The sequence below is a fragment of the Schistocerca cancellata genome, chromosome 4 (genome assembly GCF_023864275.1).
Source record: "Schistocerca cancellata isolate TAMUIC-IGC-003103 chromosome 4, iqSchCanc2.1, whole genome shotgun sequence".
In the NCBI taxonomy this organism is placed as follows: domain Eukaryota; kingdom Metazoa; phylum Arthropoda; class Insecta; order Orthoptera; family Acrididae; genus Schistocerca; species Schistocerca cancellata.
This window is the reverse complement of record NC_064629.1, coordinates 234,398,287-234,417,770: the sequence shown is the minus strand read 5'-3', so window position 1 is coordinate 234,417,770 and position 19,484 is coordinate 234,398,287. Positions and strand designations below refer to the sequence as shown.

The window sequence follows — 19,484 nt, the reverse complement described above, 5'->3', positions numbered from 1 at the left end:
GCAGTCGGTGCTGAAGACCGTCATGCAGGAAGAGACTACATCGTACACAGAAGCACCAAGTCCGCCGCTGTAATGGAATAGCAAGCAGCAGCCTCGCCACCAGAAGTTAGAAGGTATTTGAAGACTGATTTTTCGTACCCAGGTGACTTGTGAGGACGGGAAGGAGACGGCCTCACATCAGCAGTCACCTGTGAGCTGATGATGAAGATAGGACAGCCGAAGACTGGCAAGACGGAGTCCGTCGTTCGAGTCCGGTACACTGGCCTTTCCCCGCCGCGCCGTTCCGCTGGCCGACGCACAATACACGCGGCCGCTTAGAGAAGAGAAACACTGGGACGCCACATCTAATGTATCACCATCCGTTTCACGACTTCGTTCTCAATAATGAAACGGGCCACCGCACGATCCGCGTCTCCAGTCAACTGGGCGAAACGGCGACACGAGATACACACCGCCAGGCGTAATCAGACGCCGCCACTGCCCCAGTAGATGGCTTCGCAAACGACACAGCTGCCACTCTCCCAGCCAGAACAATCCAGTAAGGAAACCATTGTACAAAACTTTCAATAAAAGTAATCTTATGTAAAAATGCTGTTTCATTCTACCTCATACCCAAGCCAAGGAAGAACCCAACCTGCCCACATGTTGTTAAGAGAGAAAATTAATTTATTTGGTGTTTTTCACCCTGACATAATGCTTTAGAATCAAGTGCCCTTTGCAGTAATGCTCATCCTGATAACTGACTAGCATCAAAAGAGGAAACCCAGTTACACATGATATTGTTGCCCAAACCTTTACCGAACCCTCACCATGTTTCATTTTTGGGATGGAAACTCGACCAGAAACTGGAAATAGTGTGAAACAAGACTATTTCTTCCATTTCTACTAAGTCTGGGTATTCTTGTTTCGGCAACACATTTCCCTGTTATGGGAACTGGCGTCACATATATTTGGTTTTGCAGTTTCCGATCGTCCTGCCTTTCCCAGCTTATTGAGCTGCCTTCGTGTTGTTTTGGTTCTGTCAGGATTCGCGAGCGCGGCATTCAGTCCTGCAGTGACTTTTGCAGACGTCGTCACGATCCCCTGCAATGCACCACTCAACACACTCTTTCGTCGGCGTTGTGACTCAGCAGACGACTTTTTTCCCATTTTTCCTGTATGCAGTACAGATCTGCGGTATGTTGCCTCTTGAAACACGAAACGCTACGGCTACCTACAAGCACCAACAATGTGCGGACTAGACTCGCATCTGCTATTATGTTAATGCTTTCATATGCCATTTTTTTCTAACCTCTGTGTATTGTCACTTGAAACTAATGAGCGGACGCCATGTACCCGTCATCTCTGTGAATTAAATCTGCAATCATAGCATTACACGTGCAACAACAGTTGCCGAAGCTGGCATTTCATCAGAAAGGAATCCAATGAATTTTGCAGAGTGAGATTGAAGTGGCAGAAGAAATATTTGTGTTTCTGCAAGAAGAGTCAGCGAAATGTGTGGTTCGTATACGCTCGCCTGTGCGTACAATGCAGATGAGCGGTACAGTGATGGCAATATGTGCTTAACAGGTGAAAGTGATACTGAAACAGGTGTCAAGCCATGTAGCTCATCATGGTTGCTGCCCAGGGAAACACAAATCAGGCCTCCAGTGAAACGTAGTAAAAGACAATCTTGGTCCATGGAGCGGGTCGTAAACCTGACTGTAAACTAAAAAACGAAAAACAAAACAATAGAGAGAGAGAGAACTGATTTCGAACAAGTACACATCAATATGACCGTGTAATACAGGTCTTCGTCCATAAATCTACAGATACAATGTGATTAAGACAAGATATATGCATAACGTAAGAAGTGGCAGTTGACCCTGAACAACGAAAAGTATGAGTACCTCGACATAAGCATAAAAAGATTCTCTTAAATTTCGATTACCGCTAAATTTGAAGACAGTCGATTGGTATAAGTACCTAGGGACTACACCCGCCAGCAACTAAAATTGGAACCACTCTACTGAAATTGCCGTAGGGAAAATAAAAGGAAGACTGCGTATTATTAGCAGACCCCTTGGAACATTATGACGAAATAGCGAGTGAGTGTCACATATAAAACAAACGAGTTCGGGTAGATACAAGTTTCTCGCAGCCGCCAAATCTTTTCGTGGCATTTCAGTCGCAATTTTCTCCCTCGAATGTGAAAATATTTTTCTGTCTCTCACCTACATACTTCATAATGCCGATCGTAATAAAATAAGAGAAATAAGAGCTCTCGCAGAACTATGTGGATATTTGTTTTTCGCATGTGTCTTACAGTGGATGCATTAACCCTCTGCCAAACACGTAAGTCCGAAACTGCAAAGTAATCATGCAGGTGTAGATTCCCATAATTATATCGCTAAGAATAAATTTTCAGTTGCTGTACAATGAATTGGGTGATAGAATTCAAAGTTGCAGCTTCGTCCACAACATACCATATTTCTTTACTAATAGTCTACTACATCTTCCTTTGCTTCATATGTCAAATCACGGATAAACCAGCAATAAAACAAAGAGCGGACGTGAGTCCACGCAACAGGATTAGTGTTTTACTTTTATAGAGAGTAAATTAGTATTGCCTCCACTTCGAGAAGAGCTTGTAAAGCACACTTTTCAACCAAACGCCATCTGTTGTTACGTAACGTAAAGCTCGTAGTCCAACGATCAGGTCGACTATTTGCGCAATGACGCCGCTACTGACGTTCCAGATGGGTATATCATTCTACTTTCCTTTAAGGAAGCTGCGATGTAGATAACACATCATTTAAAACTCTGTCCCCGAACGTCCTCACGTTAAAGGAGATTTATATTCTCGAATCCTTGCTGACCGCAGCAAGCTGCAATAGAAATATGCGTAGTGAAAGAGCATTACAGCGGAAGGTCCGCGGCCGCATGTGATAAGACTATAGGAATCAGCCAGGAACGGCGACAGATGGGAACACGGTAGCGGTATTGCACGTTGCACGACGCCCGCATGCGGTGACAATGACCTTCCTTTTGTGGAAATTTCATGTCTCTGTTAAATGCAGTCACTCCGAAATATGACGTACCTGGTGTGACAAACATGCGCACTTCACCAGTACCTATTAATAACCTGATTTAATCGTATTGAAAATGTCTGGAAGTATTTGGAACAGTGAATGAAACTTGGCAGTTCACATCCTCACAGTTTTTAGCTATTTGTTGTCTAATCATGAACGAAAGGCTACAGCTAGATATGACACACCTCAAGAAAATTATAGACTCTCTTCGTCGCTAAATCGAGAGCGCTCTCAGGACTACAGGGAACGAGAGACGTTATTCCCGTGATGTCCACTGGTGGTAAGTCGTTTTTTGTTGAGTGTGTTTGTCTAATATTATGCGAACTCCAGGACTACCTCGCATCTACTTCAAGGTTTGAAACCTTAAATCACAGATTACTGAAATCTGGTACGAAGGCTATCGCGCTGCTGGGTAAATTCCTGCTTGGTGTTGCTGTTTCTACTACTCGGAAATGAGAAACACTCAGGTTATCACATCATTTCCCCAGCAACGAGCATTAAGCGACACCTTCTAATTATCTGTTTGTGAATACTTCCGTTTGGTTCGGCGATATCTCATATGATGCATGCATCAGCAACAGCATCTTTGTAGCCATCGATGTGGCAACAGGCGGATATAAATTGAGAAATGAAATATTTCAGCTGAACTTACAGGATTTTTTCTTAATGAATACATCAGGTTTGAGTGTATATGACGAAGGTACGTCGTGTAGTCATCCGAAGTATTTTACAGTTTTATAAGAATTGAGTATCTCTGTAAGAAATGATGGCCAAGAACACTACATTTAGTCAGCTGCTTCAAGAAAGTAAATATAAAGGCTGCCAACGGCCTTTCCGCAGTGGTAGCACCGGTTCCCGTCGGATCACCGAAATTCAGCGCTGTCGGGCTAGGTTAGCACTTGGATGGGTGACCATCCGGTCTGCCGAGCGCTGTTGGCAAGCGGGATGCACTCAGCCCTTGTGAGACAAACTGAGGAGCTACTTGATTGAGAAGTAGCGGCTCCGGTCTCGGAAACTGACATGGGGCCGGTAGTGCAGTGTGCTCATCACATGCCCCTCCACATACCCATCGAGTAACGCCTGTGGGCTGACGATGACAAGGCGGGCGGTCGCTACCTTTTGGCCTTCATGGCCTGTGTGGGAGTAGTTTAGTTTAGTTTAGTTTTAAACATAAAGGCTTCCGGGATCTGTTGAAGGTACTGCAGCATGGCCTCTCACACACAGAGGGGGCTGGAACGTCTGGACGGCCGGTAGTGTGAACAGTCAATCCCATCCAGGCTGGGCTGGTGAACCCCGAACGCTTCATGTAGGACTTAGTTCCAGTTGAGAGATGTGGAGACGTGCAGTGCTGGGTCGAGTAGGATTGCTCGAGGTAGCGCCTGGATCTTTTCAGCGAGAAGTACTATCTAGTTAGTGTTCACTTGTTACTGGTTTCTGTATTGCATAGACCGGTACGGACGAATCCCCTATGCTTTCCGTCCATACTTGTTCGTCCGTGTAGTTTGCTTGTGTAGGCGAGACTTTCTTCTGTGTGTTATCTAGTCTTTCTTCTGAGTGTTTATTGCGTCATCGAGTATTCTTGCATATGTTATTTGCGTCATCGAAACTTTTACCGTGTGTGTGCGTCCTCACTGCCGCCGTGTTCATCTATCCGCGACCGCTACCGACGCCGCCGCCAGCTTCCTCAGTTTATCGCGCAACGACTGCCATCGCCGTCTCCACTTCCATCTGGTTGTTGCCGTCACCGCATCACCCCTGACATACCTGCTTCCATACCTCTCACACAGGAGACGCTCACATTGTCCAAAACTCCACCATAGCTCGTCGCCTTGGCAACAGCTTCACTTCGGCAGCCACTCATCCCAATCAACGTCGCCCTTCACTGCCCGCGGATCATTCTACAACAACTATTATCTATACTTCTCCTTGTTCTGCTCCAACCGTCACCACATGGAATACATCCTCTCCAACAACCCCCTACATCTATCCTCCCTTACATTGCTCTCTGTTCCAGCTCCTCCGATATATTGTTTTTCAGTCACTACTCATCAGCCACCCCATCTTTCACCGACACACACTTAAGAGCACGCAGAGTAACAGTTGCCACAGACGATATCACTTCATCAAGCCTCATCATTCCAACCAACGCATGGCGTTCTGAAGGATTTGTGAAACACTCAGGTGACCCTCAACACAACGAACGTTCCACCACCCCAAACCCACAACAATTTTCTATCCCACACCGTTAAAAACCCAAGGCATCGTCAAAATTCTGATATCAGTTCCACTCCCACCCGAAAGAATTCGAAAACTGATCCTGATGACAACCAGCATATGGGTACGTCTCCTCCCCCTGCAACACCTTCCCTGCCTTCCACACCTTCACGCTCTTCAACCTAGATCCGAAATTCCTCATATTCAAATCCCTCACCCTCGAAATCTACAAATATCTACCAAGTCTCCACAGACGAGAAGTCATCTCTAGAAAAGGCACTGAATCACTTAAATCCTTCGACCCCTGTTTCCATAGTGAATTTCTCTCCAAAAATCCTCACATTACCTTTGGCCCCAGAGTCTCCGTAACACCCCTAGCCACGGTATCCCTTGCCATACAAACCCAACTCCCCGCTATCCTCCCACTCTCACTGCTGTTATCACTGGAGTCACCCTTGAGATCACCGATGAGAAACAGGAGTCTGAAATAAACAACACCCAGAATTTCAAAGTTCAATAAGCACTTTGAATCAAGAATGTTCACTGCTACACTCGCCTTATCACTATTTTTATTGACTCACCCGCCACCACACACCTTTTCCTTAAAGATGGAGCTCTGATATACGACCACCACTACAAGGTCGAACATTCCAAATCCCATCCCTAGTCCTACCATTGTCAAAAGTGTCTTCGCTACAATGATCACCGAATTGCAGACTGTAAAAACCCACCTACCTGTCCATCCTGCAAAGCCTTCTATTTCCTTAAACGCTTCCCTCACCTTGATTCCCCTTCAACCTGCAACAAGTGTAGTGACCTATTCCTTGAAATGTAAAGCCAAGTCTCAAACGATCAAGTGAGAAATCATAGTCCCATTCCGTCCATTGATACCCCAATTCGTTCCAACAATTCTCTTCAGCCAGCCACCACTGCTGAAGACATCATCAAATACATTTACCAAAACATAATTCCATTACAATGTGCACATACCTGTCAACAAATCTCGCTTGCTGCTCGCTTTGTCTTCCATTCCTACACCCAAACAACTTACTCCCACAACCAGGTCCACTTCTTCACTCACCTCGACACCCTAGTCTAAGCTCCATCTAGTCCTCATCCACAAACGCTACTCTAATTTCCTTATAATGACATAATGGAACTACAAAATCCTTTATCTCAACATCTGCTCCCTACCTGCCAACAAACATCTTTCAATGCATACCATGTCTAATACAATGTCCATACCTTTATCCTTAATTTAACATTCCTCCAACGCTGTCACACCAACCAAACCTCTGCTTATATTCTCCACTGCACAGAAAACACCCTTACCCCATCCAGAAGCCGAGTTGCAATTGGACAATGTGTGAACATCTCTGTTAGACCACAATCCTTATACAATATTGCCATCGAACACTGTTAGGCCCCTGCGGAAGGGAAAATTACTGTGACAAGGAAGGAGGCGACCCCACCAGTAGGATTCCATCGCCCTGTACACCTCCATACCGTCCAGCCTCAATATGAACATCGTCGACCCTGGAGACAGACGTCTCACTAGGATGGTTCAGTGGAACACTATCAGACTTGCGCCCACAGGTAGCGTCAGTCACAGACAGGTGGCAACCGCAACAGACGCAAGATGTGGTCGATTTCCACACTTGGATGGTGATTGGAGACAGAAGCGGGGAGAGACGTCGTGTCGTGTGGTGCGAAGGTCAAGGAGGACAGCGCATCACAAATAACAGGGTCGTCATCCTGTGCACACGTCTGATGGGGGTAGTATTTAGAAGGGATATGGCGCAGTCCCTTCCGTTTCTTCGGTGACCGTTGATTCCTAATATGTTGTTCCATGTCGGACGGCGGACGGCTGTCGTCTGACACGCAGCCAGACTTCAGAAAGGTGGACGTCGTCACAGACCCTTCACCAAGAATCATTGGGTCAGTACAGAAGCCTGGCGTCTGCTGACAGTCACAGTCCTTTTCTGCTGCCTCCAGTGGCAGTGTATGAGACGCATGCAAAATGTCCATAGAGTCGTCGAGAGGAGACGTTGCCGCTGCCGGCTGATTCAGAGAGCGCACAGCAGGCAGGCCCGCTGCGGAAGCATAGGATAAAGGTGACACAGCGGGCGCCGCACGGTGAGCGAAGTCTCCAATCGGCGTCTGAATCACTCTACAGCAGAGACATTCAGAATGGACATGGTCTTCCTTGCCACAACCTAAACAAGTGCACAGCTGGCCATCATACATGACGACAATCATGCAGCTGACGGTAACCAAGTAAGAAGGCGGGTGTCTCCTCAGTTCAATTTTTACCTGAAGGACGCCATTTAAGACACAGTAGGTTTCAAACGTCTTCCACATTTCAGCAACGTGTCTGACGACATTGCCGTAAGGTTTAATGGCGGCCACCACAACATCTGACGGTACCTCAAACGAGAGTACGAAAACCCTCAACGTCGAGAGGCCAACACCAGCATGATGAACCACGACAGCCGTCGGAGAATCGGAACTTGAGATCTTTATCAAGGCTCACAGCTCATCATTCGCCAACAGTATGTACGTAGCGGTACTAATGATGAAAAATGACTTCCGAAATCATCTTGTGGCGGTAAACGCATTTCGTCCCATGTAAACCGTTCTACTTCATAGGCTTTTGGTCATTCATGATCCAAAGGGAACGATAATTTTATCGTGACTTGGCGATAGGATAACGGCATGATGGTCGATGAATAACGTCAAGAAGTCAAACCAATAAACGGAAGTAAAAACGCACGCGTAAGACAGAAACAAGGCGTGATCGGCTAACCACTGCCCAAGGCAGACTGACAACTGAGGTACTCAAGCACGACTGACGACACTTCCTCACAGCTTTCCTTCCGCCAGTACTTCATCTCCCAGCCTGTGACTATGCCATGTCTCCGCAGTGTCCTTTGTTCCAAGCCCGCTAGTCTAGCAAGTTTCGCAAGAGACCTTCTGTGAACTTTGGATGGTAGAAGATGAGGTACCGCCAGAAGTAAAGCTGTAAAGACGGAACATGAGTCGATCTTGGGTAGTTCAGCTGCTAGAGGACTTGGCCACGGAAAGCAAAGGTCCAAGTTCGAGACTCCGTCCGCACATAGTAATAATCTGCAAGGAAGTTTCAAACCAGCACACTCTCCGCTGCAGAGTGAAAATTTCGTTCTGAATACTACTAATTCCCTCTCCAAACTACAATGGCTGCCTAACTGATGAGTACATTGCCCATATATTAATATTATATGATAAATACACTCATCCCAGAACAACTGTATAGCACAATATTTTAAAAATTGACGTCTGTTTTCCTCTTAGAGTAGCTGTTTGTTCGATGCGTAGGTCCATTGCAAAATTTATTGTCATTTCGCACTCGTTTTGCAGTCAGGTTTTTCCAGCACCTTTATTACAATATATAGGCTCCTTCATCTCAGTACAGATTCAAAACGACTGATTTCTGGCATTGTTTCATTAAGAAAAATGTTAAGATTCATGTCCTGTATTACTTTAGAAAACTTGAAGTTTTTGTTATGATACACATTACATTACGTTCTGTTACAGTCAGATTCATTTCCAATGTAATAAAATAAAAAAAAAATTAAAACATAAATCGGGTCAATCATGATTGAGTGCCCAACGATTAAAATATTGAGAAAGATTACCAACATTATGAACCTTTAGCGGAGTAGAAGACTGAAATAATAGTAACAAATATTGGTTTGAAAAGTAGTGATGAATACAGCTATCAGGAACGTAAGACCACTGTAACTGGGGAACTCGACCGAGACCTACAAGACAAGAGGAAATACTGATATCACTGGCGAACTTCGAAGTTTGTCTTCAGACGCTGATCGATAATGAAGTATTGCAAAATGTATGTGTGCCGCATTTAATTTTGCTTTTTAAATTAGTTTAGTTTACTTTCACTTCATTTTAAAACAAAAAGCTAAGTATTACATTGATTTGCAAACTATCGAAATGTCTGCTACCAGTAACGTTGTGACATGGAGTGCTCTGTTCCCGCTCGTTCCCTGTCGTATCCACATAATTTTTGAAAAAATTACTTGATTTGGAGGGGTGGGGGTGTCCATATAGTAATCATAATAAGGAAGTGTCAGTTATGACGATACGAACGTAAGGACTACACAGTTCCCAATCCTCTGACGGAAAGAATTTCCGTCGGGGTCCAGCCCACGTCACTTCGGTAGACAATCTGCCGGGCAGACCGCGCAGCTATTGCGCGCATCTCACACCGTTTAGTACGCTGGCATCAGTACGCTATGGTCAACAGTCAACAGAAGAGTGTAAAAGTTGTGCATAGCTACACATACGTTTGGAAAAATGCTTGATATTTTTAGTTCGTACATCTTTTTCAATCGGTCTAATGGTGCGAAAGTAATGTACTCAAAGTATGAAGTGAGAATTGGTTTTAAATACTTAATTTCGTCTTGTAAATCTCTAGAGACAACATCATGGTATTCACTGACAAATAACTAGCATGCCTCAGTGAACTGACAGTTAGTTTTCTTTGAGTATCTCAGTGAAAACCCAATTGTTTCACTAAAAAATCTTCACTGTTTCATTCCCGGTTTTCCAATTAGATCCTAGACAGTCAATAACGGCATAATAAAACATTTCTCTTGAATAAATCTTCTGAATTAACATCTGCACTTCATTTCTGGGTTCATAATGAAACGAGTTCCTCTTCTTACAACGAATCAGTTGAGTGCGAGGTCGCAAGTCCAGTCTTTAGTGAGGCTCATTTGAAAGTGTTGTATTAACAAATGTGGGAGAAAGAGTATTAGCTGCTAATGACTCACAGTGTACTCCAGGAGGGAGACGGAAAATGAGTGTCCAGGAGGTGCAGATATCACTTTTCTATGGGATACATGTATACACTTCACAAAATGGACATCGTCGACATTCAAGAAATGTTCAGAACAAACCATTAATTTGCATGTGAACGCCGAATGAATAATGGTGCGCCACAGTGATCACAAAGTCTCGCACCGTCAAGATCAAAGACAACGTCCTTGGGAGTTCAAACCGTGCTGGACGTTCAGTTAGGTATCCACTCTTAAGAAATGCATACAGTATCATATTGTTGTAACGGGGGGATGAGAACTGATGGAATGTGACGGCAAGCAACAGAATACAAAACAGCCTGCCATGGGGCTTAACGTGTAACTGGCTGTCTTGGAAGGCGTACCTGCAGATAGCGTGATAATATGTTTTATAGGCACGGAAAGAAACATCCAGACACTGAATTAGTCCAGTGGTTCCAGTGGGTATGATTACCAATGTCACACAGTATTCAAAGCAGATAGTTCGCTTCTGCTTCGTGATGACTGGGTGTTGTGTGATGTCCTTAGGTTAGTTAGGTTTAAGTAGTTCAAAGTTCTAGGGGACTAATGACCATAGATGTTAAGTCCCATAGTGCTCAGAGCCATTTGAACCAGATAGTTCGCTCTAAAAAAGTATCGTTTTGTACGCAGATTATGAATTCAGAGAAAGCAAGTAATTTTAATTACATCTTACTAATTGCATTGAGTGTAACGAATCCATACATGCATGGCTATTGATACCTGGTTCAGATTTCATTGAAAGAATCAGGTTTTGCTACGTGTCACGAGCTTAGTATTTCTCCCACCTTTGTGTGACCGATTATTTGGAACCAACGTTTTGTCAAGTTTCATAGCATCAGATCCAAGAATTCTCGTTGATCATTTAATTAAGTAGATAAATACTGACTTGTGTAGGCTACCTCGGTGAACTAAGGCTTGTTTGCGATGCATTGAATCTTTCCGGATTGGAGAGGAAATTCACTGAAATAATATTCTCCAAGAAACCTCTCTAGTAATAAGAGTATCCGAGAAATATAGTGCCTCTTAGTATGACAAATGAATCCATATATTCATGGTCGTACAGAATCCAAAGTGTTCTAGCCACTAAGTGACATAACGTCTTCATTACCAAATTAACTACGTTTAATCTATCATTTAATGTTGCTTCGGTGAGCGACGATATGGGTTCTATAAGCAAACTTACTCTTTATTCTCCTGGCCCCACAAACAGCAATCGGTTTTTCGTCTCGTCAAGTAGCATTCTCCTTCGGCATCTCCTTTCCTTGTTCCGTTCCTGAAGATCCTTGGCAACCTGGTCTTCATTTTAGGCCTACCTAGAGGTCTTCGTCCATCCGGTTTATTCTCTGAGACTTCTTTCAGTGAATATCGCTTCTTTCTTTCATAGACGTGGCCTGCCCAACTTAGCCTTCTTGTCTTGGCTTCCGAAACTACATCTGCTTCATTGTATAGCTCCCTAAGCTCCCTGTTCTTTCTTCTTCGCCATTCTCCTCCCTCGTAGACTGGTCCAAATCTCTTTCACAGGCTTTTATTTTCAAAAGCTTTTATCTTTCTCTTTGTGTATTTGTCAATTCTCCTTATTTCTGCCTCATACAGTAATAGTGGTCTGATAATGGTTTTATATATTCTTACTTTGGTCCCTTTTGAAAAAATTTACTACTACCCCCAGCTATTTAGAATCATTTACTTATTCAAACACGTGGTTATCGATCTGCAGAGTTTCCCGTCTTTTTCTTCTGTAATTTTTTTCTACCCTCATGAATTCTGTTTTCTTATCATTTACTTCTAATCCAGCTTCTTTGCTTTTTGAAAGAGTCTTTTTGCCAGTATTTTCAGCGATTAGTGCTACGTCATCTGCAAAGGCCAGTACATTTATTTTTGTTCCTATTTTACTTTCCACTTCTACTTTACTTGCTGCGTCCAGCTCTTCCTGTATTAGAATGTTGAAAAGAAGGTTGATATACTATTTTCTTGCCTGACACCTGTTTTTATGTCAAACGCCTTGGAATATTCTTCAACCACATTCACTACCCTTTTTGAGCCTTTCAGTATCATATTCACAAGATTTATAATATTCTGCGGTACTCCGTATCTCTGCATATTCTCCAGCAACTTATTTCTGGGTATACTGTCGTAGGCTTTCTTAAAATCAACAAATAGTATTGCCATTGTTTTGCTTTACTCCCAATATTTGGATATGGCTTCTTTCAGTATGAATGTCTGGTAAGTAGTTGAACGAATCTTCATAAATCGCTTGTTTATCGTTTATTACCTCTTTTGATTATCATTCTAATTTTTTCTCGACGATCTTGGAGAGCACTTTACAGGCAGTGCTAATTAATGAGATGCCTCTGTAGTTTCTGCATTGTTGTTTGTCACTCTTTTTATGAATTGGTATTATTATCGCTGCTGTCCACCAGTATTCAGCATTCTTTCTTCATTCCAGAGTTTCGTAACAAGTTTGTGTATTCGTTTTGTAATTTTTACTCCTCCCTTGTTAAACAATTCAGGTGTTATGCCATTTCTCCCAGAATCTTTATTGTTTTTTATAGTTTCAATGAGTCTGTTGTCGCTTCCACTGTCGGCGGTTCCACAAAGGGATCTACATTCTGATAATCATGCTGTTGTTCCATTTCTGCACTTCTGTCTTCAACATTTAGAAGCGCATCAAAATACTCCCACCGAATTTCCATACCTTTTGATCTTTTCAGAACTGTATTGCCACTTTGACCTTTAATGCCATAAATCCATGATATATATCTTTTTCTGAAAAATCCGACTAATCTGTAAAAATATCTGGCATTCTCTGCAATGACAGAAGTAAAACATTTTATCACGATTGCCTGAGTAACCTCGATAATCAAACAAAATACCTTCGTTGTGGTGAAACAGGTAGCTCTCTTGGCAGAATAGTTGAATGTTACGAAAGTAGAAGCTAATCTTTCCAATCCCCAGGTTATGTTCACGCCAGTAGCAAACAGAAAACTTTTCTGCTTCACAATCACTAATGATACCGGCTTCGAATAGTAACGTACCTTTCGTAGTGTCCTATTGGTAATTTTTGCTGTGGTTCGATATCGATATAAAATGTTGCAAGTATTTTTGTTGTTAGGGCTTGGATTCAGTATTTACTCCACAACAAAAAAATGGTTCAAATGGCTCTGAGCACTATGGGACTTAACATCTGAGGTCATCAGTCCCCTAGACTTAGAACTACTTAAACCTAAATAACTTAAGGGCCTCACACACATCCATGCCCGAGGCATGGCGACAGTAGCAGCAGCGCGGTTCCAGACTGAAGCGCCTAGAAACGCTCGGGCACATTGGCCGGTTTACTCCACAGCAATCTCCTAGCGTTTGACATAAGCGCTTTGCTATAAATCCCTAACCTATTTTCCTTACCTTTGTGAATGGTTGTTTCACATGCCATCATAAACGAACTACATCTCTTACAACTTCATCAAACTCAATAAAATCTTCCTGTTTCCCAACGGAGTTTTATTTCTCCCACAAGAACATATTTCACAGGCGTCTTTAGGGTATCTGTGTTTCCAGATACGACACAGGACGCTGGGAAGAGAAAATCTCGATTTCCTAATTCCTCATTTAGCTTAGCTATGATTGCTTTAATTCATGTAAGGCAAATTCCAGGAAGTTTCCACAAACAACTCCACGACCAAAATCCTTCCTTATCCACGTCCATTCGGAGAGCCAGCTTTATCTCTAATGAACTCGACATTGACGTGACGTTAAATAAAGTTCATTGTTTGGTGTTGTCATAGTGTTCTTAAAAGATGAAGAATTCATTACAATCTACAATATGGGCAACTTGAGTACTTTGTAAGTACATTCCCTTAGTATAGTGAACATCTTAGTCAGTTAATAAAGTCTAGTTGTGAGTCATTGGCTTGTGTCATGTAGTCCTCTCACATTCTTTACTCCTGTTTCAATAATGGTTTGCATACGTCTTGCCTATAACCTTCACTCTCTCTTTCGATTGTGATGACCAATTTTTCGTTTTCACGCTGAACTAAGCGAGCAATCGGGCGTGGCAATTTACTTTATTTCAACACAGTTCTGATACTGGGGAAACCTGTCATTACTTGAGTTTACAAGACTTTCTGTATCTTTACCTTCAGTTTGCGGCAGTCTCCAGATTTCGACAAAGAATCAGTCTCTCGCAGGGACAAGGCACGCTAACGGCAGCTCAGAAATAGTATTCATGCCACCCGCAGGAGTAAACACAATTCGGCCTTGCCATCCTTGTCCGACATTCGGGCATTTCATAAGCGTTCCGCTGCACAGGTGTACTGAGTGTCCAGTTCAGATAATACGGAGGGAAGGTATAGGAATATGGAGAGGTGGAAGATTCCTAGGATCCTAACCTGTCCCAAAGGGTCTGAGTCACCAGTTGCGGAAACTACCGTTTCGTCCTGTCGCTGGACCGTGCACCGAGCAGAGTCACTGTGGTGTGTTGAGAAGTGAGTGATCTTCGTATGAGACTCAAAGGAGACTTTTGCCAGTGAGCTATTCAGGGATCGCCGCCACTTTGATGACCAGATTTGAGTTTCAACCTTATGACAAGTCGACGGAGTTTCTTTTAACAGTTCACTAGTTTTCTCGCGATCGTGTCTGAGAGAACAACTGAGCCCCGTGGCCATAGCGACAGCAGCCTGCCCTACGCCAGGGAGCACTATTGCTATCAGCAGCGCCATGTATGGCGACGTCACGCAGGTTCATTGCAGACACAGTAAGCCCGCGATCCAATGCAATCAATCAGCGACAGGAATTTCATCTGTCTGAGTACAGCGGGTTTAATTTGAATGAGTAGCTTCCACTAATCGAGTACTGTAACATGCGCTTTATGCAACTGTTTACATACTTCTATGCTTGTCTTGTTGATTTGGGGGAAACTACGTAGGTTGGATCTTAAATAGTGGCAACACTGCTGTGGAGACACTATGCAATGGAATCTACTATAGCCGCTGATAGCACACGTTGTTGACATACCTATCTTACCTCCGAGCAAATGGACTCGCCCGTCCCACGACACCGGCATGCGCACAAGCGAGGGAAACACAGTCATTTGTGGTTCAAAATGGTTCAAATGGCTCTGAGCACTATGGGACTTAACTTCTGAGGTCATCAGTCCCGTAGAACTTAGAACTACTTAAACCTAACTAACCTAAGGACATCACACACATCCATGCCCGAGGCAGGATTCGAACCTGCGACCGTAGCCGTCGCGCGGTTCCAGACTGTAGCGCCTAGAACCGCACGGCCACAGTCATTTGTGGGCTAGCGGTCTAACGTAACGGTGTCACCATGTTTTCGAAACAGGAACAATGGAGTCGGATCAAGATTGAATGTGCCAGAGGTCGTACAGTACGACAGTGTCATCAAGGGCTTCAAGAGGCGTGCGGGGAATAGGCATTGCCGTACAGAACAGTGGCACGTTGGGTAAAAGCTTTCAACGAAGGTAGGCAAACTGTGGCAGACATGCATCGGGGAGGTCGTCCTAAGAAGAAGTGCATGCTGTTGCCGCGTTAGTGGACAGTGATCGACGCCATACGATACGTGAGCTCGCCCACGAAACCGGATTAGCGCATACGACTGTGCTTCGCATCCTGAAGGAACGTCTGGGCATGCGAAAAATTGCATCACGATTGGTTCCGCATGACTTGACGGAAATGCAGAAATGGAAGCATTACAACGCTGCTCAGACGCAATTGGAGCCCTATGAGCGAGAAGGAGAGGCTTTTTTACACCGTATCGTAACACTGGATGAGAAATGGGCCACATCGTACGAGCCGAAACTGAAACGCCAATCCAACAAATGGGGTCATTATGGATCTCCGCGAAAGTCGAAAGAGAGTCAGAGCCCCAGTATGGTGAAAGTTATGGTGATTCTCGTGTACGACTGCGATGGTGTTATCCTAACGCATTACGTTGCTCCACGGCAGACCGTCAACGCACAGTATTACTGTTCGTTTTTGGGGCTTCACCTCCAACCAGCTTTACGACATTTCCTGCGCAACCTACCCATCATTCTGCGCGACAATGCGCGGGTGCATACAGCGCAAGCTGTGGCTGCTCTGTTCGGTCGATGGGACTGGGAAATACTATACCATCCACTATACGCCCCGAAATTAAGTCCTTGTGACATTGATTTTATCCCGAAGATGAAGGAACCACTTTGTGGCATTCGCTACTGAACTGTTCCAGAGATTCGACAGACAGTAGACCGCACCATTCGCACCATCAACAGAACAGGCTCTGCTAACGGTGTACTACGCCTTCCACATCGTTGGCAACGGGTTCTACACAACGCTGGTGACTACTTTGAAGGATAGTAACAGTTACCAACTTGTAACTCTTTTGTATCGGTTGTGAATAAATATTTGCCACATTTTAAGTTCCAATCCTCGTATAAGTAAGCATCATTCGTGTATCGTCATTGAAACAATGGTTAATTTTTTTGAGATCATACCAATATGGTGATTTCCCTCTTCTTCCGTTCATAGATACGTTATGTACTGAGATTATGTTCTTGTCTGTTTTAATTTGTTAAAGCGAACCATAGCTGAACTAATTTGCTAGCTCTGAAAGTAACAGAACATTAATTCAGCCAGTACTGCCCAGCAATACGCTGGTGGCGATACTAGTTCGTATTTATGGATAATTTGCTCCTTGGTTTCTGTTATAAAGTCAATGTCTAAAAAATCCATGCATTATTCATTAACTAATAAATGAATGTTATTAGGAAATCAAAATTTGCGATTCAAGTATTTATTCCACCGTCATACTTAAATTGCCAATGTCCTCCAACCTGCATAGGTGAGGCCAAAGGATGATTTAAATTAATGTTTCTCGCTATTGATAGTCAATCCTAGCTTCTCATATGGATGTGTTACCGCTTTCTGATCAGCGGTGGTAGTATTGGCTACTGCATTTATTTGCGAATCTATTAACGATCATAACACGTTCCCGGTTCTATTTCCGAATATGCCCGACTTGTGGCAAAGCATTCCACTCCAGAATGTACGGTAGTTACGTTCCTCCCAGAGTATGTTTATGAATAATCTCTAGTTTTAGCAACCATATTCATCTGGTCATCCGACGAAAGGTCTGAGATCTGTATCTAAACACTGGAAAGTTGCACAAGTCACAGCAATACACGAAAAAGAAGTGAAGGTAATTCGCTGTATCATTGATCCATACCATTGAATCAATTTGTACTACGATTTTTCAACATATACTCTATCTAATCAAAAGTATCCTGGCACCCTTATGTAGTGCGGAATTAACCACAACATATCATGAGATGTGGTCCCGCCAGGATGAAAAGAGACACGGAATACTGTGTTGTCAGTACAGAACCAGTAACATCAGAATGGTTCTTTCAGGAGCGGTCAGTAACTTCGAACTTTATCTAGACATTGGACGTCACCTGTGTAACGTATCCATCAAGACAATTGAGCCCTTCTAAAGCTGCTGAAGTTACTGTTACTGCTGCGACGGTGGTGTGGAAACAAGAAGGAACAACCACAAATAAACCAGGACCATGTAGACCTCATGTAACGAAGGACAGAGATCGTCAAGCGTTGTGAAGGAAAGGTGTAAAATATCGCTTGAAATCGGTGGAAGGATGATCCCACAGGCTGATTTCGTAACACGTGACACGTGATTTCCAAAATATTATCAGCAGTTTAACTAGCAATCCTGTACGTATTAGGTAAAAAAGAGTGGATTACAATGATCGACAATTTCTTCATATGTCATACTTTTCTGTACTCAATGCCAAGAGATGCGTGAGGTGGTGGATGACCGGAAACTAGTGATCTGTAGTAATGAATCACGGTATATCATGTGGCATTCCCATGGAAGGGTTTGGTTTGGCGAATATCTGGAGAACGTTATCTGCTATCGTGTATAGTGGCAACAGTGAAGTGCGGAGGTGGTGGTGTTACGATCTGTGGGCATATTTGCGGTTAGAATGTTGTCTCCATACTGAGCTTAAGAGAACGCTAAATACGGGAAGATATGAACACATTGTACAGCGTTGTGTATTGCGTGCAATATGGGAATAATACGGAAACGATGAATGCTTGCATCACCATAACAATACATCCTATCATAAAGCAGCATCTCTGAGGCATTGGTTTCTGAACACAGTGGAATGCCTTTGGGATAAGTTTGCTAGTAACCTTAGCTTCCAACAACCCTACCTTCTTCGGTTTCGGTTGTTGAGGAAGAATGGTTTGCCATTCAATCACAGAGCTTCGGACGCCTCATTGAAAGTGTCCTCAGAAGAGTTCAGTCCGCCATAAAGGTGAAGGGTGGCTGCAACACACATCCAACATTAATGTACATGAAAATGATGTCCTAATACTTTTGATCAGATAGTCTACTATGCAGCAACATTATGAAATACTTGAGAAATCAATCAACTTATAATATGGACTGAGAAGATACCGTTCTTGTGAAACACAAATGGTCCGCAGTTCAATAAAAGAATGAATAGTATCGACGTGGGATACCATCTAGCTTGCAGACTTCTAAATATTTAGAAAGCTTTTGATTCTTTATGCAGAGAATGGGAAAGCAATATGCCGCTTGATATTTTATTTTCGTATATAAGCTTATTTCGGCTTAATTGCTTTCATTAGTACATCTGCAAACAACCGCATTTATTTATAATTTACATAATATACACGCATCAAGAAAACAAGGTTTGCATCACCTCGTTTCCGAGAGTTCCGTAATCTATATCGAAAATTGCAATAGAAATCAACATAAACATCATTTCCGCCCTTTTTATTGCTCACGAAAACCACACATTGCGTGTTGTACCAGTATACATCGAGACCTTCAGAGGTGGTGGTACGGATTGCTTTACACACCGCTACCTCTAATACCCTGTAGCACGTCCACTTGTATTGATGCATGCCTGTATTTGTCGTGGCATACTACACACAAGCTAATCAAGGCACTGTTAGTCGAGATTGTCCCACTCTTCAACCGCGATTCGGCGTAGATCCCTCTGAGTGGTTGATGGGTCGCGTTGTCCATAAACAGCCGTTTTGAATCTATCCCAGGCATGTTCGATAGGCTTCATGTATGGAGAACATGCTGGCTACTCTAGTCGAGCGATGTCGTTATCCTGAAGGAAGTAATTCAGAAGATGTGCACGATGGGGGCGCGAAATATCGGCCATGAAGACGAATGACTCGCCAATATGCTACAGATACGGTTGCACTGTCGGTCGGAGAATGGCATTGACATATCGTACAGCTGTTACGGCACCTTCCATGACCATCAGTGT

General features: G+C 43.5%; 1 pseudogene; it reads left to right on the top strand.

The window, feature by feature from the left end:
- The first annotated feature begins 3,892 nt into the window (after positions 1 to 3,892).
- Positions 3,893 to 4,010, top strand: LOC126185869 (5S ribosomal RNA; annotated as a pseudogene).
- The last annotated feature ends 15,474 nt before the right edge of the window (positions 4,011 to 19,484 follow it).